We start from the raw sequence: 24,392 nt of genomic DNA on the forward strand, positions 1-24,392 counted from the left end.
CTCTACCTAACCTCAGAACTGGTTTCCCCCGCCAGTTGCTGTATTCACTACCAAGAGTGTTTTCTTATTCCAATATAACTCCCTTTGTTCAACTTCCACCCCAGACTGCATTCCTTTCCACTAGACTTTTTGTGGAAAAACTGTTTCTCGACTCCAACCTTTGACTGAGCGATACACAGAAGCAACATCCATATATCCCACATCAGCTACACTTTCTAATGGTAAAACCATTATAATTTGGGGAATATGTGAAAATTGACATTATAAAGGGATTCAATATACTCAAAATGGTTAGGAACTACTGAAATAGATGATCTCTAAGATTCTGGACAGGTCCACTGTACTGTATCTGATGAATTACAATTTAAATATTATAATCCTTTCACAATGGAGTTCACATTTCATGCTATTACTAAATAAACTAATACTTTAACTTCACTTCAACATTCTTTCAACAGAAAGATACATACTACTTGACATATACATAGGTATATTATATGTGTAGACATGATAGTAAACTATTTAATTACACTTCCAACAACCAAAATGTTCAAATAACTTATTTTTTTTTAGTTAACTGATGTTTAGAATGTCATGTGAGGCACTGCAAAATTTCTTCAAAATTCTGAATTGTCTTTTAAATGATCAAAAGCAAATTAAAGTATGCTCAGTTTGGAAAGTTTTAGTGTTAATTCTATTTGAACTTCTAAATGTTCTACATTACAGATAAGACACATTGTAATTTAAAATTGTAGCTTGCAGTCTCAATGGTTGGGACTTAGGTTTGAAAGCTGATATTAGGATGATGTGAATTTAATTCAGGTGATATGAGAAATGAATATTTCTCTCATATATTTAATAATTATTGAATTAAGATCAAGGGTTTTTTCCCCTTTTCCACTTCCTCATCCAGAAATCAACCAGTGTGGGAAATCTCCCTAAAAGATTTACCCAGGTCAAGATCTAATCAGACAGTAAAAGAAATTCTAAGTCTAGGCTAATAGGCATATTCCTACTCATTGTGTTTGCCCAGACAGGTCTGGGAAAATGTGATCTTTCCTATTATCAAGACAGGTGATATGGAAATTGCTATCTCTTTGACCAAGATTTGAGTAACCTATGTCACAGACCCCAAGACAGCCCATCTCCCATTGTGTTAACCAATCAAAAGTGATTAGACATCCCTCAGGAATACCTCCTCTTTGATGAACATATAAAACTATGATCCCATCACAATTAGGGGTCCATGGTCTAAAAGAGACAGCCAAATGTCCATCCCTTTATTAATAACCTGCGGGTCTTATAAATAAAATTATTAAATTACCTAGAAACTATATCTCTAGAACCTTTTTTAATCATCACAGTGATAGCTATATATACTATTGTGGGGAAGAATCCCTTAGAAGAAATGGAGTAGCCCTCATAGTCAATAAAAGGGTGAGAAAAGGAGTACTGGGGTATAATAATCTCAAAAATTGATGGAATGTTATCTGTTCGAATGCAAGGCAAACCATTCAGTATCACAGCAATACAAGTCAATGCTCCAACTACTGATGCTAAAGAAACCACAGGTTATCAGTTCTACAAAGACCTACAAAATTTTCTAGAAATAAAACCAAAAAACACTGTCACATTCATCAAAGGGGATTGAAATGCTAAATTAGGAATTCAAAAAATAACTGGGACAACAGGCAAGTTTTGCCTTGGAGTACAAAATGAAGCAGGGCAGAGACTAATAAGAATTTTGTCAAGGTAACTCACTAGTCATAGAAAACATTTTTTCAACAACTCAAAAGGTGACTCTACATTTGAATATGATCAATAAAGAAATAAGGTGAGGATGCTCTCTACAATCAGTTAAAGCAAGACCTGAAGCTGACCGTGACTTAGATTATGAGCTTCTAATTGCAAAATTCAGACTTAAGATGAACAAAGCAGGGAAAATCAGCTAGGAAAACGATAGAAATATGACTTAAGTAACATCCTTATAAATATGAAATGGAGGTGATGAATAGATTTAAGGGATTACAATTGGTAAATAGAGTACTGAAGAACTATGGATAGAGGTTCACAATATCGTACAGGAGGCAACAACAGAAAACATCCCAAAGAAAAAGAGCAAGAAAGTCTATCTGATGAAGCTTTACAGATACCTGAGGAAAGAAGGAAAGCAAAAGGGAAAGGAGAAAGGGAAAGCTATGAATGAATGAACGAATGCACAATTCCACAGAACAGCAAGCTGAAAGAAGGTTTTCTTAAATGAGCAATGCAAAGAAACAGAATAAAACAATAGAATGGGAAACACAACAGATCTTTTCAAGAATATTAAGAGATATCAAGGGGACATCTCATGCAAAAATGGGTATGATGAATGACAAAAATGTTAAGGATTTAACAAAAGGAGAAGAGATTAAGAAGAGGTGGCATGAATATACAAAAGAACTATACAAGAAAGATATTAATATCACCTATAACCACGAAGGTGTGGTTACTGATTTAGAGCCAGATATCCTGGAGAGTGAAGTCAAATGGCCCCTAGGAAGTACTGCTAACAATAACTGTAGTGGAAGTGATGGAATTCTGGTTGAGCTATTTAAAACCCCAAAAGAGGATGCTGTTAAAGTGCTGCACTCAATATGCCAGCAACTTTGTAAAACTCAATAGTGGCCAGTAGATTGGAAGAGATCAGTTTACATCCCAATCCTAAAGGACAATGCCAAGGAACGTTCAAATTATCAAACAGTTATACTCATTTCACATGCCAGCAAGGTCATGCTTAAGATTCTCCAAGTTAGACTTCAGCAATAAGTGAATCAAAAATTACCAGATGTGGTGATTAAAAAGGTTCAAGAGAAATAGTTCCTGGGAAATGTAATCATTTCATTAATAAGAATAGCACATTTATTAATAATGTGGATCAATAACAAGGATGGTCATTTGGCCGCCTTTCTTAAACCAAAGATAATCATGGTGACAAGTTCACAATTTACATGTCCTTGGAAGGGTAGGTATTCGCCAGAATGGGAATCAACCCAGACTAGTTAACAATTAATGAGAGAATGAATATTACAATGAGGGACTAGACCTGAATTTTGATTATGTTATACATGTCTTAGTTCCCTCCTCAGCCTTGGGCAATGTATTCAAAGAATTTATGCCCCAATCAAGCCAGAGCAGAACACAATGGCTACTCCACTTGGGTAAAGTAGGAACAAGAGAATTAATCCAATCTCATTATCAACAATTCTGGATCTCTCCAAATGACTGGTTACTAATAATCATTTCTTTCATTCTCCCATTTGATTCTATTGACAGGAGTGGCCTCAATGAATCATTAACTGACAGGAGAAACATTTCATCAAGAATTTCTAACTATGGGACACATGAAGGGAAAAGAGAAAGATGGGCAGGCACTTTGACACAATCAGAGGGGACAATCCCCTTTGATAGGCAGACCTTACAAATAAAAGGCACAAAGAGAAAAAGTAAACAGCAAAATAAAAATGTCCTTTTAAAGCTCAAAGTCTCATCTCATACAGCTGTCTGCTTCTCCTGACCCTATTTCTGCTATATATCAAGCTGATATCCTCTATCAGCTCTTTGGTCTGAGTGTATTCTCAGAGCAGTTTCCAGCTGACTGTCTTCTTAAACTCAGATATCTCACTTGTAGAGGCTCTCTTCTCTGTTTAAAAAAAAAAAAATCTCCTACAAAATTGATCTTAACAGGTCAGATAATGAAAGTTAGCTCAAATCTTATGTCTCTATTATTAGAAAATCAAATTTGGAACCTTTCAGACCAGACAATTTACAATTTTAGGGCAGCCAATTGTCATGTTGATATATACAAGAAACTCAGATATGAATAGAAAATTAGAACCCAATTTTTATACTTGGCATTATTAATTCCCAGATTAGGAAAATGAGATTCTGCTAAGAAGTTAATAACAATACTTTTTATAAGAAGATGTACTCTAATACAAAAATGAATTTATTTAAAAGTTGCCATATTAACTTATAATAAAAAGTTGTGGGATGGGATATATAAACACATTGAGTATTTAATTAAGTTATTTATAATAAAAATTTTCAACTTCTAGCCACATTTAAGTGAATAACCCCCAAGAAAAACTGATGTCTCTTTATGGCATTTACAAGATAAAGTAGAAGCCATTCTTCTTCTAAGATAACTAATTATACTGATATTACTTTCCTTAACACATAACTGAGACTGTTATGATATTCAGTAAATAACAAAATCATATCCTGGTTTCACAAGTCTAAGCATCATTATCATTTGCTATTGTAAATTGCCATTGTAAATTTGCCAAAAAGAAGAATGGGGACATGAGGGAAAGTTTTCTCTTATCTTGATGTCAATTCCAGGCAAAAGTTACTTAGTGAGCCAACTGCATTGAGTCAGGCACTTAGTCAGCCAGGTGGGATATTTTCTATTCAAAAGAAAATGTCATTGGGAAAATTGTCTCAGAACACTCCTATCTCAGCCCATGCCAGTAGTCATTCTCCCAGCCTTTTCCATGAGAACTCCACCTGCAGTTCATAAAGGTAAAACTTTATAGGGTTATTGGCATCATTAATTATTGGCTCAATAGCCTTCCTTGATGATGATACCTGGAGTCAGACTAAGAAAAATATCAATTAACAATTCCATAAGGTCTTAAATAACAAGTTCCAATGTTCAAATGGACATAAATATAAAACTACTGCTCTCAGAATCCCTTTAAACGATGGGAGCATCTTTAAGGTGACTCTTACCTAGTCTGAATGTTCTACACACAGGTTCCAATCCCAGATTAAATAATATCCTAAGTAAAATCTGATTTCCTATTGAGATGACACATGATAGCTCATAAGTTACTACTCTTCACTAACATAACTGTCTGTACTGAAATCCTATTCCTTACAACAAAAACAAAAGAGGTTCCTGACTTTAACCTCACAACTTAACAGATTCACATCTTTGTTTCATAAGCTTCTCTACCGTTGTCTAATTACACTCATTTCATTCTGAAAGAATGAGATACTTCAGGAACTGAATTTTATACATGTGACAAGTTTAAGCACTAATTTAACTCTTATTTAGGCCATGGAATAACATAAATTCTGATCAAAATAGCAAGATCTTCTCACTTGCAACTTATTATAGTAATTCTAATGTCTAAGTATTAATCTAATAACTAACAGAGTCAGTATTGCAATGACAATTTTCCAATGTTTGCTTACCCTGATAATAGAAATATGCTGAGATTTAGAAGAAGGGACTTGGTTATAATAGCATCCAAACTGGTCCTCAAAGCCTACACCACTTAAGTATACCAACAAATGGAACCAGGTGGACAGATTTCTTACATGGGAAAATGAATTAAGAAGAGTCCAATCCTAGTCTTCCCATGGCAATCTCCCTACCTTATTCCCAGGGACAGATATGGACAGATATTTCACTAGCCTTAGATCTCAGATGTTGCTTCCACTGAATTGCTGACTGCTGATGTCTTTTTTTTCCTCAAAGAGATCATTTAAGGTCAGTCCAAGGGCACAACAAAACTGAGAAGGAAACTCCCAAAAGAATACTCAGTGTCCCAAAAAGGCTTTCTCTTCAAACAATAGAGGCTCACCAAACACAGGAGGTCTGGACACAATTGTTATCAATATCATCAAATTACCACAATAAATTGGCTTGCAAATGAACTTTATTTGGCCTTCTAAAATTCACACAAAAGTTTTTCCAAAGATTTTTTTTTTACTTAAACATTCCTTCCTAAAAATATTTCCCTTTCTTAAAAACAGCTTAAAATTTATTCTGATGTTAAAAAGATAATTGTTTTCTTCTTCTTTTTCATTCTTTTGTTTCTGTTTGACTGATTCTAATTCTCTCATAGAGTCATTAGCTTCCATTTGCCCAATTCTAATTTTTAATGAATTGTTTTCTTCTATTATATTTTGTACCTCCTTTTCCATTGAATCCATTTAACTTTTTAAGGAGTTCTTCTCTTAAGTGAGTTTTTGTGCCTCCTTTTCCATTTGGCCAATTCTGCTTTTTAAGGAGTTGTTTTCTTCAGTGTACTTTTTTTACATTTGGCCAACTGTATTTTTTAAGAACTTGTTTTCTATAGTTAAATTTTGTCCTTCCTTTTCCATGCTATTTACTCTCTCTTGCATACCTCTCATTTCTTTTACTCTTCCAACTTGGCTCCTGGAAACAGAAGTATAAAAAGATAATCACCAAACTTGCATGAAGTAAATTGGTGGGAAACCTCTAAAATGACAAATATTTCTCTCTTATTCGACCTTAAAGCAAAAGTAAATCTTTTTTTTTTTTTTTTGGCTAGGCAATGGGGTTAAGTGACTTGCCCAGGGTCACACAGCTAGTAAGTGTTATGTGTCTGAGGCTGGATTGGAACTCAGGTCCTCCTGAATCCAAGTCTGGTGCTCTATCCACTGTGCCACCTAGCTGCCCCTAAAAGTAAATATTGAAAATTGGAATTTAACAAAATTAAGTTAGTGTAAATTATCTTTAAGTATTTTAAATAAATTCCAAAAGTGCCATAAATAAAAAAAAATAAATTCCTAATCATCACATATTCCTAAGTACTACCTTCCTCTAGTCAAAAAGTATTTGCAATGAGGAGGATAAAGATACAGTTTTTCTAGCAGCAATGAATGGCTGTGACAGTTGGACTATAAGGAAAGCTAAGTGCTACAGAATCAATCAAGAAAGTTAAAAAAAAAATTATACCTCAATTTGTACTCAAAGTTTATCAGCTCTCTGTCTCTGGAGGTAGATAGCAGTGTTTCATCATGAGTGTTTTAGAATTGTCTTAGATCATTATGCTGATCAGAGTCCTTCTCAGTTAATTATCATTACAATACTGTTTTCACTATGTACAATGTTCTGCTCACTTCATTCTGCATCAGTTCAAGAAGGTCTTCCCAGATTTTTCTGAAACCAACCCCCCCTTCATTTCTTATAGCACAACTGTATTCTATACACAATCATATACCATAACTTGTTCAGCCAGTCCCCTGTTAAGGGGTATTCCCTCAATTTCCAATTCTTTGTCACCACAAAAAGAGCTGCTATAAATACTTTTGTACACATATGTCCTTTTCCTTTCTTTTTTAAATCTCTGTGGGATACTACCTAGTAGTGGTATTGCTGGGTCAAAGGGTATGTACAAAATTAAGAAAATCTTCAAACAGACCAGGATTAGAATGATTGTGAGTTTCTGAACTGGATGACATCATGAATGGATCAAATGAATCAGCAGCTGATGAAGAGTGCCCTGTGCATTACCTGAAGGAGGAGGGCTACTGAGAAAGAAATCTATCTCTGCCCCAAGCAACTCCCCCATAAGCTCTTCTGAAATGGTTGCATTGGCAACAGATTGCTTAACAAATCAACATTGCTAGAAGAGCTTTGAATTTCTTTGGTGACATGGCTTTGTTCTGGTTCAGCTTCAGAGTCCAGGCCTAGTGAATCAACACTGTCTTCTCGCTGTGCCTCTTGCAGCTGAAGGTTCATAATCTGTATTGAAAAGTAAATTTTCATCTTTTGCTTTTTTGAGGACACTTGACTTTTCTTCTTCAATAGTAATTACTTTGTTCTCACCAGGAAAAGTAGAAGGGTCTTCATCAGACAACTCACTTTCCATCCCTGTTTTCATTCAGGACAACATGGCTTTGAGAAAGTTATTTTCTACTCAATTCTGATACTTTTCCTTCTTGTCAGTCCAATGTAGGAAAATGTTTGTCTCAGAGCTGTTACTCTGTGGAGAGTCTGACTCTGTGGGTACACATTCAGGGAACTGCTAGAAGGTTTCTGCCTCATGCTGGGCTATGGATCCAGGATGTTTAGGAAGCTCTGGTTTGCCAAATTTGGACAAAATGTCTTGCTGCTCCTCTGGGCTGGGGAACAGAATTTTTGGATTCAGTCCCTTCATATTTTAAGTTATCCCATGGTGGAGTCTCAAGACTTGGCCTGTCTCTAGGTTCCACTTCTATTTCAAGATTCATTTGAAATAAATCAGGGTATTTCTCTTGAATGTCACATGCATCCAGATCATACTTGGCAAACTTCACAGTTGTGTCATTTCAGGGCACAAAGCCTATGTGAAATTGAATCTGAAACATCTTCACTGAAGCCATCTTAGCTTGCAATATTCCTTCTAGCATTGATCTTGCATGATAAATTATAATGAGTACATCACCTCGGACTGTTATGCCCAACAGAATTACTGCTTTTCCATCCTCAATTTTAAAATCCTTCATTTTATCATACTCCTAAGGTGTAATGGTCACTCATTCATCTCCCACATAGATTTCACAAAAGGGTCCACAGCTATTTCTCTACTTGCTGAACAAGGGCACTGGTATCATCACAACTGCTTTAATAAGGATTGTTTTACTATGAGAGATAATGGGCTTTTCTACCATCATGTCATACATGTATTCCACATACCTTTTATGAAATGGCCAGATGCCAGATAGACAGTGTTTCATACTAAACATATAAACCACAGCCTCAAAAGTGAAAAGATAACAGAAACATAAAAAAGAGAAAACAACAACAGCTGATGCTGCTCTTCCATCAATGCAATGAATGTGTTTTAAGTTTATTTTCATTCAAATAAGGTATGTGTTTTAATTCTTTTATTCAAATATCAAAATTTTTCAAAAAAAAAATAAAAAATGTAGCTAAAACTGTTCTGGGCAGCAAATATGTATTGAGGACTCATCCTTTTGTGGTACAACAGAAAGAGCACAAGTTATGCAGAGGACCTTAATTCAAATTGATACATATAGTATTTGTGTGACCTTGGTCAAGACACAACTTCCTTAGGCCTTAATTTTCTCATCTGTGAAATGAAGGAACTGGGCCTCTGAAATGGGCCTTCCAGTTCTAGATCTGTAATCACATGATCCTATGAATGCTAATGTTTATGAGAAAAATGTATATTTCTCAGTTCTGTCAGCATGTTTTTCAGAATCAAATTTGGGACATGTGCAATAAATGTTTCAGTATTTCAGTAACACAACAAAGATTACATTCATACTTAAGTGGCCTGTTACATCAGTTGTCTCCTTTTTAAAGCTCTAACCCCAAATTATATATTTAAATCACTCTAGTCGCTTTTCTAAAGGAATTTCTTTTGAGGCTCTGAAGCTTTCCTAGCACGAATTATCAATAAAAATATCCAAAAGTACTACTTATCAGAGAAATATCAATTAAAAACAAGGGTGAAACATTATTACTGACAGGCATCTAAAACTCAATGTGTCCAAAACAGAGCCTATTATCTTTCCCATTAAAATCATCGGTCTCAAAAATCTGTTTCTACCGTGGGTTCTACCATTCTTCCAGTCCATTTTATTTCTACATTCCTTGTGGTGGAGCACCTACCTCTCAGGATTGTTCTGAGGCTCAAGTAAGAATACTGTAAAGCACTTAGCACAATACCTGGCACATAGTAAGTGCTATATAAATGTTAGCTATTATTATTTTCTTTACTCACATGGACACCACTCTTAATTCAAGCCCTCTTGTCTATTTTGGAAACTACTACAATATCCTAATTGGATTTCAAACCACCAATATCTCCCCAATTCAATCTATCATCCACCCCCACTGTTAGGTGTTACTAAAGCTCCAAAAGTTTCAGTAGCTCCCTATTGTTTCTAGAACCAACTATAAAGTCCAGCTAGGTGGCACAGTAGATAATGCACTGGGCCTGGTATCAAGAAGGTGTAAGTTCAAATCCAGTCTAAGACACTAGGCTAGTCTATCTGCCTCAGTTTCCTCAACTATAAAATGGATACAATATTGGCATCTACCTTCCAGAGTTGTGAGGAGTAAATAAGATAACTATAAAATATTTAGTACAGTAGGCATAACATAGGTGCTTCATAAATGCCTGTTTCCAATAAATGTTAGAGAAGATGTGGGGATAATTAGAATACTAATGCACTGTTGGTGGAGTTGTGAAATGATCCAACCATTTTGGGGAGCAATTTGGAACTATGTCCAAAGGGCTATAAAAATGTGCATACCCTTTGACCCAGCAATAGCACTTCTAGGGCTATATCCCAAAGAGATCATAGAAATGGGAAAAGGACCCACATGAACAAAATTACTCATAGCAGCTCTTTCTTTAGTGGCAAAGAATTAGAAATTGAGGGGATGCCCATCAACTGGGGAATGGCTGAACAAGTTGTGGTATATGAATGTAATGGAATACTACTGTGCTATAAGAAATGATGAACAGGTGTACTGCAGAAAAACCTGGAAAGACTTGTATGGTCTGATGCTGATTGAAGTGAGCAGAACCAAGAGAACACTGTACACGGTAACAGCCAAGTTGTGCAATGACTAACTTTGATAGAACTAGCTCTTCTCAGCAATTCAAGGATCTCAGACATCTCCAAAAGTTTCATGATGGAAAATGCTACCCACATCTAGAAAAAGAACTATGGAGTTTGAACGCAGATCAAAGCATACAATTTGCTCTTTCTTTCCTTCTGTTTTGTTTTGTTTCCTCTTTCTTGTGGTTCCTCCAATTGATTCTAATTCTTCCTTACAACATGACTAATGTGAAAATATGTTTAATAGGAATGTACATGTAGAGCCTATATCAGATTGTGTGTCGTTTTAGGGAGGTAGATGGGGAAGGAGGGGGAGAAAAATTTAAAACTCAAAAGCTTATGGAAGTGATTGTTGAAAACTAAAAATTAATTAATTTTTAAAAATAAAGTCAAAAATAAATAAATAAATGCTTGTTTCCTTCCTTGCTTCCTATGTTTAGTATTTCAAACCCTTCACAACTAGGCTCTAGACTGCTTTTCCAGGTTTACTGCACATTATTCCCCATCAAAAGCTCTACATTCTAGCCAAATTAGCCTACAGAGCCTACAGATAACACTTTGACAACACTTCTGACACTTCCCCCTTTCTGGATGATCTCTGGATCATCCCCCATGCCTAGAGTGCTTTCCTCCATACTCTCCTCCTTACCTCTCTGTCTCTTAGGATTCAGAGACTTTTCTTCCTCCCCAGAGCACCCTGTAATGACTTCTTATTTTGTACATAATTCGCATTTACTTTTCTGTTTACATGTTGTTAAACTCTTCAAGAGCAGAAATTGTTGCATTTTCCGTGTCAACAGAGTCTGATGGATGGCTAGGTGGCACAGGTAGACACAATGCCAGCTGTGAAGTCAGGCATCTTCCTGAGTTCGAATCTGACCTCAGGGAATTACTGTATGACCCTGGGCAAATCACTTAATCCTGTTGGTGTCAGTTTCCTCATTTGTAAAATGAGCTATAGCAGGAAATGGCAAACCACTCCAGTAGGTTGCCAAGAAAACCCCTGATGGTGATCATAAAAAGTTGGTCATAACTAAAACAACTTAACAACAACAGTGCTCGACAACCAGCAGGACTGTGAAATGCACTTCCAGAAATTAAAGATGAGAGGGAGGGAAAGAGGGATAGAATTTGGAACGCAAAACTTTTTTTAAAATGTTAAAAAGTTGTTTTAACATATAATTGGAATACACACACACACACACACACACACACACACACACACACACAGAGTGAGAGAGAGAGAGAGAGAGAGAGAGAGTCAAGATATTAGGAGACACCCTGTTTTCCAGAGCTAAGACCCAGCAAGCAAGCTGTGCCCTGAGCCTGACATAACAACAATCCTTTGCACTACTCTTTCAATAAACACTGCTGCAATTAAATCACAGAACTGATGACCCCTGAGCTCGGGCAAGCACCAACAGGCCCAGACGTGAAACCCTGCTATGAAAGGATTTTTTGTCACTAGACAATCTTGCCTCACTGTTGCACCTCAATGTTGATGTTGTGCCTAACCGCTATTGCTACACTATACTGTTTAACTGTTTGTCTAGTCACAAATATATATGTCAAGGTTCAGTCACACTAAAGCAGGTCTCCCCACTAGGAGTGGGGCTCCAACAACTGTGTCTTGTTTCCTCCTTGCTTGCAAGCTATTTCCCTCAATTTCAAATTAAACTTCTATTTGATTCCTGACTCTCCTGTCTCTAGCCTGCTCTGTTCAGCTCTGGCCATCCACAGGTTAGAAGCCAGTTTGGGTCTAGTTGACATTAACTGGTGTCAGAAATGGGACTGGTCACAGAACCAGGACATTGGAATCTCCAGTACCAGTGAGAACAGGCTAAGCGCCACTGGAGATTTATTTCTTTGAACTCTTTGACCCGCCCTCCTCTGGTGAGTTCTGTGCCCTTGTCCCTGCTCTAATCTTTGAGATCCTGCCTTAGTTGAGCTCACTATTCTTTGCAAGGAAAACTCCGGGGCCCTCTGGTGATCTGATTCATCTCGAATCACTCTAGTAAGGATATCCTTTCTGCACATTCTGTTCCCCTAATTAACTGTTCCTGCCTACTCTGTTTGGCTCACACCTCAGTAGGTCAGCAGGCTCTTACCTGCTCTGTTCCAGCTTCCCCCCACTCCCTACCCAGCAAGCTAAGAGAGTGTTTGATTAGCTCTGTGCCTGTTAAACGAGTAAACTCATAGCTAGCTATGGACTGTGACCGCGCATTTTGTAAGAACTGTTTGTTTCTCTTGTCATTTTGTCTGTGTTTGTCTTGCCATTTTGTCTGCGTTTGTATCTCTGTAAAAATGTAAAATGTCTGTGTCATGTTTGTGTTGTTTACAGATTCTGTTACCTTGAAAGATTTAAAATGCAGCCAGCCAGAAAAACTTCTAAGGGCTGCAGCCAAAGAGTTTAGAACACTGGAAAAGAATAATGAATTTTTATACTTGAAGCAATTGTCCCAGTAAAGAGGACTAACTCTTACTTTAGGCTTTCCAAGGGTGATTAGGTTATAAGAAAAAAAGAGAAAAAAAAACCCCACAAGACACTTTTGCCCTGTAACTTCAACTTTGGCCACATTAGAATTACAGAAATAAAGTCAGATAATCAAAGTTTGTAGAATCACTAAAAACATCTTAGCAGATTAAGGAGTTTGAAGATTTATAATTTTTTAAGATTACAGAGGAGAACTCCTGAGACTTTGAGTAATTCCAGGAACTTGCTCCCTTCTGAAATATCTTAGTAAGTTTTAGGGTGCCACTCTGTAGAATTTGTTTTAAGGAAAAATAAGGATTAAATTTTATAAAATTTTAAAGTAGATGGCCCTTCCCCTGAGAATAGATAGTTTCATTGTTCCAGGGAAATGTAGGATAACAGCTCATTCAAAAGTAATTCCAGAGTGAAGAAAGAAAAAAAAATCGGTAAATGGTTTGCACCTTATAGTCACCTCTTGTTAACCCTTCCTTGACCATGAAAAGAGATTTCTGTGACTCCCCCAGGTCAGAGACCCTTTTCCCTATTAATTCCTCTCATCCTGGATCAGATTCCCAAATATAGGTGTTGAAAAAAATAATGATGGAAAAATGTGGGAAAATTTGAACTATATTCCAGTTGCAGACATTTGTTAGCTGTGTAATCTTAAGCAAGTTATATTATCTCTGTTTGCCCCAGTTTCCTGATCTTTAAAGAAAAAAATAATGGGACCCACCAAACAGGGTTGTTGTGAGATCAAAATAATATAATGATGGTAAAGTACTTAACACAATGACTGACACATGCTAAGCACTGTATTATTATTCTTTCTTTAATTAAATGTAATTATTCTATGTCTGATAACTCTAAAATAGCTTAAAATGCCAAAAGTATTAACATTAATGATTTTCATATGGGATAATTTGGAAACACAATTGATATCATCTGAAGTTTTGTTTTATGTTTTAAACACATGATAGTTTTATGTTGTTATTGTATTTCTAAATTCTCTTATATTGTAAAATTTGAGAGACCATTGTAACAGAAATGCTATTAAACAAAACAACTTTCAAATCTGGATGCTGTTACACATGAATTGGGCTTTTAAAAGGATGTGATCAAAGAAAAAGGTATCTGAAAACTATTAAATATTTAATGAGGGATATTTTGTTATAAAACAGACTACAAGAAGTTTGACAGTGAATTTTTATTTGAAATCCTTGACTACTATGGAAGTGTATTGGGTGGTTTAGAGATGTAGCTTCAACATATTAACGATGCACTAATTATCATGTATTTGCTGTATGTCTGAAGCCCCAGAACATGGGTAGTTTTAATTTATAAGTAAAAGATAAATGAAATGTTAACTGTTAGGGAAACATCAGGAAAGATATTCAAGCGCTAAATTGTGGTTAGTGAAATTTTGCTATTTAAAGTAAAAATTCTTGGGACTGTAATTTACTATTTTTTTGAGCTTCGATTACTGGAGTAGTTGTCTAAATCATCATGAAGTCAATAGCAGAAAATGGCATGTACTGCAGTCTAGGAACTGCTAAAGGAGGATGTCTGTGCCTGGGAAAAGTTTTGGAGACGACTTTGGCATGGCCTAAGGTAGGATCCTCATGACTGTATTTCATCATTGTGCTATTTCTTTCTGAAAAGGAAATTTCCCCGCCTAGTTAATCCTAAGCCTTGCTTTTAACACTCTGTGACTACATGATTGGCTGTCAGACACAACTCAAGCCTGGAATTAAACTGAGCTAAGGGAGTTCTCTCCCTTAAGACACTGTTATAACTGTATCTCTTTTTCCTTTTATAGCAAAATTCCATAATCAAGAAGTTTTTTAAGTACAATACTAAATCTAATAATAGATTGATACTGAAATACCTCTGAATTACTATAATAAGATACAAGTATAAACATCTTACAATTTTAACCTGTATTTGTGGTCAAATTATAATATAGGGATGATAACCTCCTAAGGGAGATGTGATTAGAGAAGAATAAGACAAAGATATAAAAAGTTTCCTAAATAAATGGAATAGTAAATTTTGAGAAAGCAAGAGGATTAGACTGTTTTCTTTAGGAACTATATACATGTGTATATAATTGGCTTTCAAATTTATCTGTCATGGAAATTCAGATTTTAAGTATGTTTTGGTAATAAATTCTCAAAATTAGATTATGGATTAACTGAATTTTACACAAATTATACTGATAATAGTAAAGAAAGATAAATCATTTTTCTATTTTTAAGGTATCTTTTTGGTAATATTAAAGGGCAGAAGGGTTCATTTTACAGTTGTACCCTAATGAATTTTTAAGGATTCTTATATCAGGTATAGGATTTAGTTAAGCACAGAAATAGCAATTACTATATAAAATGAAACTCTCTGAAGTTTCAAGATTAGAAAACCAAATTTACTAAATTATATTAAGTCAGAATTATCTAGGAACCTCTAGATTTGCAATCAGAGAAGCAGAGCCCTTTTCAGAGCTGTCCTGAGAGACATCTGGGACTCAAAATGTGCTTGTTATATAAGGACATTGAGAAAGGGTTACTGGAATACACATAAATCTCCCTTCTCAAAACTAGCCCATTGTGAGCCCTCTAAGTAGTTTGATCTGTATTTGACTTACTGAAATTATGGGAATTATGAGAAAACCTTATTGCATTGTTTGAATCTAGACCTCCATGGCTGGGAAACTGGACCATCTCTATGAGATGTTTACAGAGGCTGACCAGAAATTCTCATCCAAATATTGATGCAAGTTTTCTCACAACTGTCAATCAATCATTGTTTTTAAGGGCCCCTACCAGGTCCTTCTGACTACTCCCACACCTGCCAAACTTGTGGATGTAGACTCCTAGATCACATGAAGTAAGCCTCTGCTCCTAAGGGGATAGCAGAACCTAATGGGGACCTCAAGATTCAATGAGTATGGACCCAGAAGCAGTTGATACCCACATAAGACAGCTGTCCCAAGATCCTAGATGAGGGCTGAGTATACTGTCCCAGTTTTTCTCCTTTTCCCTTTTGTTATGTGCCCAACCATCAAGGCCCTGATTCAAGCGTGTGTTGGCTTTTTGTCCTATGTTCTTGGCCCCCCTCTCTTTTCTGCTTGCAAGCAAATAATGGCTAGACAAGACCCATTCAAATCAACACCTTATCCTGGCCCAACTGGCCACTCTTGGCATCTTGACTTATACCTGCCTCTCCTTTATTGGCCAGAAGGGCAGGGGTTCTTTCAGACCCCCTCCCTTAGGCCAAAAGGGAGAAATGTGAAGATATTAGGAGACATTCTGCTTTACAGAGCTAAAGCCCAACAAACAAGTTGTGCCCTGAGCCTGGCATAACAACAATCCTTTGCACTTAGCCTCTGAAGAATGCTGCTAAAGAAAAAAAAAAATAACACTTAAAAAAAGGGGTAGGGGGAAGGCAGCTAGGTGATGTAATGGATAGAGCACTGGCCCTGGAGTCAGAAGTACCTGAGTTCAAATCCTGTCTCAGACCAGACACTTGACACTTGCTAGCTGTGTGACCCTGGACAAGTCACTTAATCCCAATTGCCTCATATAAAAGAAAAAAAAACCGCTTAAAAACAAAAAGAATACTGCTGCAACTAATCACAGAACTGATGGCCCCTGAGCTCAGGCAAGCACCAACAGGCCCAGACATGAAGCCCTGCTATGAACAAACTTTTTGTCACTTAGACAATCTTTCCTCACTGTTGCTGTTGTGCCTCACCACTGTTGCTACACCACACTATTTGACTATCTAGCCACAAATATATGAATCAAGGTTCAGCCACACAAAAACAGGTCCCCCCCACTAGGGGTGGGGCCCCAACACCTGTGTCTTGTTACCCCCTTCCTTACAAGGCAATTCCCTCACTTTGAAATTAAACTTGTATTTGATTCCTGACTCTCCAGTCTCTAACCTGCTCTGCTCAGCTCTGGCCATCCCTAGGTTGGAGGCTGGTTTGGTCAAGTCAATTCTCTCTCTCTCTCTCTCTCTCTCTCTCTCTCTATATATATACACACACACACACATATATATAGTTATATAGAGTTAGAGTTATATAGAGTTATATAGATGTACAGTTATATATACAGAGAGTTTTATATATACATATATATATATATATATATATCAGTTTGTTGCATAATCAATATGCTCAGATGATTGAATCTTTGTTTCTTCATTCATTTCATCTTTTACCTATCATACTGCCAAGATGATTCTTCTAAGTTATAGGTATAACCAGTTCAATGAGCTCCTGTGGCTACCTACAAGATCAAATATAAAGTGCTTTGGCATTTAAAGTTCTTCGTAACCTGGCCCCTTTCCTATCTTTTCCATCTTTAACCATTATGCCCCTCCATGAATCCTTTTTTTTTTTTTTGGTGAGGCAATCGGGGTTAAGTGACTTGCTCAGGGTCACACAGCTAGTAAGTGTCATGTGTCTGAGGCCACATTTGAACTCAGGTCCTCCTGACTCCAAGGTCAGAGCTTTATCTACTGCACCACCTAGCTGCGCCCCACCTCCACGAATTCTACAAGACCCAGCTACACTGACCTACTCGCAGTTTCTCAAACATGACACTGTCTCTCATTTCCCTGACCTGTCACTGTTTGATCTCATACCTGTAATACTATGGTTCCCTTCAAGATTTCCACGTTATGCGACCAAATTGAGAGATTAGACATCTCTGATACCCATGATCATGCACCAAAGATAAAGCAACATCAACGGTTTCCATGGTCTAGGCTACTCAAAGGTATTTTTTAAAAAATATATAATTAATACTTACTTTCAACTCACACAGCACCCCTCCCTCACTACCCATTAGACTACCAGTAGCAAGGCTGCACTAGTAGACCAACGGACTCACAACTAAACTCAACTCCCAACACTTCAGGCCCCTCTCCTTTTTCCTAGTGCCATGGAAATTCTAGCTCTAGGCTGTGAAAGTTTGCAGGAGTCCTAGTGACTACTGCTACTGCAGCATTCTGCACTACAAGATTTCTGCAGGAGAACTGAGGAACAGAGGGAAAGGAGCAGGACACATGTCTGGGTCTGAATTGGAGCTAACTCCCTCCCTCCTTCCAGGGCCTCAATTACCTAAACTCCAAATGACAAATCAGCCCCAGCTGTGCTAGTGGCAAAAATGTGGCATTACTCAAGCTGCTGTGCCAGAAAAGTGCAAAAAACATGGAATGAAACTGGTCACCGGGGGGGGGGGGGGGGAGTTGTGCAGTACTCTGCTAAACCTAAGGGAAAAGCTCAGTTTGAGCCAGTTCCAGCACCTCAAAAGTAGCTTGGGGTAGTAACTGTAGGCTGGTGAACCAAGAACTGAACAGTGTGGGATCTTTGAGATCCAGTCCCCAGGGAAACCACTATAAGAGGGTAGGGAATCAGAAAGTGAGCAACAGAGGAAAAGAAAAAAGAAAGAAAAAGAATGAAATTACCAAAGATCTGAGGAGAAAGAAAACTCAAAAATCTTGACCATAAGCAGATAATTAACAGCAGATAGAAAGATGACCTCCAGATAAAGTAAACAAGTTTGGGCATCTATGAATAAAACAAAGGAAATAAAATGAAACAAAAAAAAAACAAAGAAACAAAGGAAAATAATCCAACACCTGATGAGACAGAAGACACTGTAAAATTAGAGGAGAATATGGAACATTGTTCCTGAGTGTACATTGTTTGTGTACATGTACATTGTTCCTGACTGGTTTAAACGAGAAATGAGAATTATGACAGCAGAGTTTATGACTGGCAGAGCAAAAATAATGGGCAGAAGAGAAGACTGTCTCAAGTCTCATCTTCTGCAGGAGGCCTTTTCTGATCTCTTTAGCTGTCAGTGTGCTTTCCCTTCTCAGGTTATCTTCTATCTACTTTATCTGTTTCGTGTACCTACAACATCATTGTAAAATTCAAATGTCAATGTGTACAAAGCCCTTTGTAAATCTTAACTATTAAGGAAAGGAAGAATTTTAGACTTGGTGTCACAAAAACAAGGATTCAAATTCAACCTCAGACACCATCTAATAAGTCACAACCTCTAAGCAACTCAAGTAACTCTCTAAAATTTAGAAACCTTTTAGTCATTACAGATTTCCTACACTAGAGGTCGTAATTCTCCACATTGTTGAAATTAAAGATTCTTGATGTCTGATATTGGTGTTATGGTTGACTGATACCAATCTTTTACATTTCTTTTAATACAGAATTCAAGGTTTCCATTGACTATTTATGCCAACAATTATCCTTGTGGGGTTTCTCTGCTATGCTACAGTATATAATATTGAAAGTTTCAGTATTCCAACCTTAAGAAAATCATGCAGATTCATCAACCAACAAAACAATAAGCAAATCCTTTTTAAGAAAAACCTTCCCATCCAGTAGGAAAATTTCAGTCAATCACTCTACATGTGTCTTTTTGAAAAGAATAAAATGAAGGAGCTGGAGAAGAATAGGCTAAACAAAATAAATTCCAAGGGCTGATAACTTCACAGGAAGAAACCAACCTACTCAACATTTTTTTACTATGAAGACATACCAGATCCTAACTAGGGTCATTCTTTTCAGTTATAATTTGAAAAGTCAGCAGTAAAATCACCACCATAGAGAAATATGCCAGCCCACTGCAAACCCTCCAGTAAGCAGGAATGGGAGAGTAAAGTAAAATAACTGGTAATTGTCTAGCTTGCTTGCCTATTCCTCATGAATAAGCAACTACACCACAGCAGAAAGTCAATTGTCAGACATACTTGTTTCTGAAATAATCAAGACTATGCCACCCAACATTTACATTCAATATTTTAAATAATTAATGCCAGAGTGTTTTGGTCTTTTGGGGGAGAGGAAAAAGAAGGAGGAGACAAAGAGTCAACTGCAAATTCAAAGCACTAAGCCTTCTGAATAGATAATACATTTATTTACTTTCCACAATAATAGCAGACACTTGTGACCTCATAAGGTACTTCACCTTAACAAAGCACAGGACAGTAGAGACAGGATAGTTGTTACATTGATTTGTTTTTTTTTTTTTTTAAATCTGCAACTCCTGGGGCCAAATACAGTGCCCCATAGCTGAGAAATTCTTAATTTTAAGTGAATCTTATCCAGTCTTTACTAAAGTCACCACAAAGAAAAGAGCCAATAAGATGGAAATCTTCTCATTCTCTTAGAATTTCATGCCTAATAGACATTAATAATGTGGTACATTAGAAATCCATCTGATATCCTTCACTAACAAAAAAAAAAAACGTAGATGACTAGCTTTTCAGAATATACACGGAGGATATATTTTACTATTCACACACAAAAGCCATCGTTGGCAAGATACTTGCTTAAACTCACTATGATCACCTTAAACTTTATTTCTGAAAAAACTGTGGTGTCCCATGATTCACTTATTCAGAGCAGACAAGCCAGCCTAGCTTAAGGTCGAAGTCACCCTGAGACAGAGAAAGAAGGTAGCAGTACCAGGCAAGTCAAACCACCAGCACCACCACCATCTTGGCCACCATCTTTCCTCAAACTCTGATGCAGATAGCCCAGGTCCCTGAACCTAAAAGCCTTGAGAACAGCAGTGTCCCCCAAACCACCAGACTTGCTTCCAGCCCAGCCCCCATATTCATCACTGAGGGGAAAAAAATCATTGTGGAGAAAGGACCTACCTTTCACATCACCACCAGCAATAACTGCTGAATAAAGCCACCAATGAGTGGATAAGCACAAGAGCTCTAGGAGTGGCAACACCTCTAGACCACTGCTTCCAGCCCTCAAAGCCTTCATCTCTAGAAGTAATTCCTATGGAAAAGGGATCAGCCACACTTACCAAATGCAACTCACAAGGCAAGCAAGCTAGCCTAGCTGAAGGTAGAAGGCACCCTGAGGGAGGGTTAGGAGGCAGCATGGTCCAGGCAAGTCAAACTTACCACCATGCCCCCTCAGAACCTGATGTAGACAGCCCAAAACCGTAAACCCAAGAGCCTAGGGAACAGCAACGCTATCAGCCCAGTATCCAGAGCCATTATACTGGAAGCAATCCCTGTAGAGAGGCAGCCTGACAACTCCTCCTGCAGGTACTATGGGTCACATCTATTGAAAACCCAGAAAATAAAATTCCTGCCACAAAAGTCCTAGACACTATTAAACAACAGAAACTGGTAAGATGTTATCTGTAAAAATTACATTAAAAAGGCATTATCACGTGCTTTGTCTTTACACACTAAAGGACCTTTCTGACATGCAGCTGAAACCTTTCATGAGTTGTCTTCCCCATTGTAATGTGAGCTCCTTGACAGCAAGGACTGTGTAACTTTTCTATTTGTATCCCCAGCTCTTAGCCCAGTGCTTAGCACATAAGGAGTATTTTAACAAATGCTTTATCCATTCATTCATCACAAAGAATATTGGTGGGTTTTTACAAAATGTTATAGCTTAAGGTCAATGGAAACACTGGAAAATGTCCCAAATGCAGTTCAGGTTACAGTTGAAAAAGGCACTGAATTTGAAGTCAGAGGACCTGCCTCTGAGACTTGCCAGGGAGTCTTCCAGCATCAGCATTGGTTCCAAGTCACCAGTCTCAGGGCTCAGAGCCTTCCCAAGTGCTCCTGGAAACCTATCTCTAATAAGACCCAACTTGAGTTACCAGCTCCTGCCTCCTGTCCAAACTGCCCCAACCTATACATTCTACTGCTTCTTGCTTGCTCTGACTTGGGCCTCTTGGGCCTCACATAATAATACTATGAGGTTGGGCTTCAAAGAGTCTAACCATCCGCCTCCCTCAAGGACCTCTCTCTAACCACTGATACTTGCTTAGGTTTATTCCTCAACTATTCAAGATCTGCCCACCCCTTTCCATTATGCTCTCCTGAAAACCTGCTGCACAGTGAACAAACTTTCTTTTTTCTTAAATGCTTTCCTTTCCTACAACCTCCTACTGGCTCTCAATAAGAAGGGGTTCCCTCCCAGTAATACAACCACATCCCTGGCCACCCTCTCCACTATCTACAAAGTTCTACTTTGATTCCTTCCTTAAGATTCAGTAGTCAGAATGGGAGAATTGGATTACTCCTTGCTCCTGATTAGCACTTCCAGGCTTTCCCGCTATCACCATCAAAGAGTAATGTTTGTCCTTTAAGGTTCACACTGGTAGCTGTTATCTACCAACTTCCAGGACACTCTCCTTACTTTCTCATAAGTTCTGTTCCTGGCTGAAGTTTTTGTCTCCACCTGATTTGGATTAAAAAGAGAATAACATACACACTCAATTGGGTATAGAAATCTATTTTACCCTACAGGAAAATGGGGGGGGAAGGGGACTAGAGAGCAGGAGGATGATAGAGAGAAGGGCAGATTGGGGGAGGGGGTAATCAGAAGCAAACATCTCTAAGGAGGGACAGGGTCAAAAGAGAGAACAGAATAAATGGGGGGTAGGATAGAATTAAGGGAAATATACTTAGTTTTTCACAACAAAAAAAGTATTATTTTCACTGGGCACTGCATTGCTTCCATATCAAAATGATATATCTAAAAAGAAGGATGTAGAAGACACAAATTTCATGTTCTAGAGTATAGACTGCATATGTAACTGAATTTGCTGATTTCAAATTGATTTTATATAATTAACCTATATTTTGTTTTATATTTTCTGATTTCCCCAAAAACACACTGAAAAGAAAAATAAATCTTTTATAATAAAAAAAAAGGTTGAAAATCTCAAACTGTTTTGTGATTATTGTGGAAAAAGCTTTAATTGTGACAGAGATATTCAAGACACAAATACAGAAGAAGAGAATTAATTTAAAACATCTAGAAAGTCTCAAAGAAAAAATACAACTTGGGCAGAAGTTCAACTACCATTACTGAAAAAATAAGGAGTCATAAAAACAGGAAAAAATGAATATAAAAATAAAATGAGAGCACTACAGAAAAAAATGGAAAAAGAAATGAGGGCTACAAAAGAAAGAACTGGAAAAGGAATTAATAGGTTGGCACAAGAGAAACCAAAGTATGTAAGCAATAAACTCCCTGAAAATTAAAGAAACTAAATAGAAGCCAATGACTCCATAAGACAAAAAAAATATTAAAGCAAAGTCAAAAGACTGAAAAAAAAAAAGAAAGAAAATGTTAGATATCTCACAGCAAGAACCACTGGCCTAGAAAACAGATCAAGGAAAGATAATTTAAGAACCACTGGAGTGCCTGAATGCCACAACCAAGAGTCTAGACATCCTATTTCAAGAAATCATAAATGAAAACTGCCCAATCTTTTAGAACTAGAGGTAAAATGGAAACAGAATCTACTTGTCACCTCCTGAAAGAAAGCCCATGAAAACTCCTAGGTACATTATAGCCAAAATCCAGAGTTTACAGGCAAAGTCAAAATAAATAAATAGATAGCCAAATAAATAAATAAAAATGAAGACACTGCAAGCAGCCAGAAAGAAAGTACTTAAATAATAAAGAATCACAGTCATAATTACACATGATTTTGCAGCCCCTACCATAAAGGAGTAGAGAGCTTGGCACACAATACTGCAAAAGCAAAGAATATAGACTTATAACCAAGAATAACTTACTCCGTAAAATTGAGTACAATCCTACCTGGGGTGGGGAGGATGGTCTTTAATGGAATAAAGGATAACAAAAGCACTTCCAATCATTCCTGATGAAAAGACAGAAGCATCATAAAAACAAAGGAAGTCAGGAGAAACACAAAAAGGTAAACATGAACATCAGAGACTAAAAAGGATAAAAGGTTTACATCCTAATTTAGGAAGAAGAACCATGTGTCTCTTCAGAACCCTATCGTTATGAGGAGTCATAGAGGAAGCCTCATTAGACAGAAAGCCTGGGAGTTTTGTATTGTTTTGATGATCTTAAAATAATAGAAAAGGAGGGAAAGAGGAATATATGGCAAGGGCAGAAGGGGAGTAAGAGAAAAGAAAAGGATGGGGGAAATTATCTTACATAATCATGGTAAACAAACAGAAGTCTATACAGACAAAGAAGAGGAAGGGATAGAGCAATCTAGTGACAAATGAACTTGACGTATCTAAACTGGTCAAAGGAGGGAAAGGTATATACACAACTGGACAGAGAAATACATTGCAACAGGGAAACAGGAGGAAAAGATGAGAAGGGAAAGATAGAAGTAAGAGAAAGGGTAGATTAAGTCCTAAGCAAAACAAACTCTAAGGATAAAAAATATTTATAGAAGCTCTCTGTAACAGAAAAGAACAGAAAATGGAAAAGAAATTGAAGAAACTGAAAAACAAAAATAATAAGAGGGGTAATCTATCAGTTCTGGAATGGCTGAATAAGATAAGGCATGTGATGGAATATTATTTTGCTTTAAGAAATGATGAAAGCAATGTAGTCACAAAAACCTGGGAAGAACTGTAAGAACTAAAGCAGAAGGTAAGTAAAACCAAGAGAATGGTTTTGTATAGTGACAACAATACTGCAAGACAAACAACTTTGAAAGACTTGGCAACTCTGATCAACACAATGACCAAC

At 37.1% G+C, this 24,392-nt stretch overlaps 1 pseudogene; it reads right to left on the reverse strand.

The window, feature by feature from the left end:
* Positions 1–7,179: 7,179 nt before the first annotated feature.
* Positions 7,180–8,640, reverse strand: LOC114042417 (annotated as a pseudogene).
* Positions 8,641–24,392: the final 15,752 nt, after the last annotated feature.

Source organism: Vombatus ursinus, unplaced genomic scaffold (genome assembly GCF_900497805.2).
Source record: "Vombatus ursinus unplaced genomic scaffold, bare-nosed wombat genome assembly UNPS02014449.1, whole genome shotgun sequence".
NCBI classification, from domain to species: Eukaryota; Metazoa; Chordata; class Mammalia; order Diprotodontia; family Vombatidae; genus Vombatus; species Vombatus ursinus.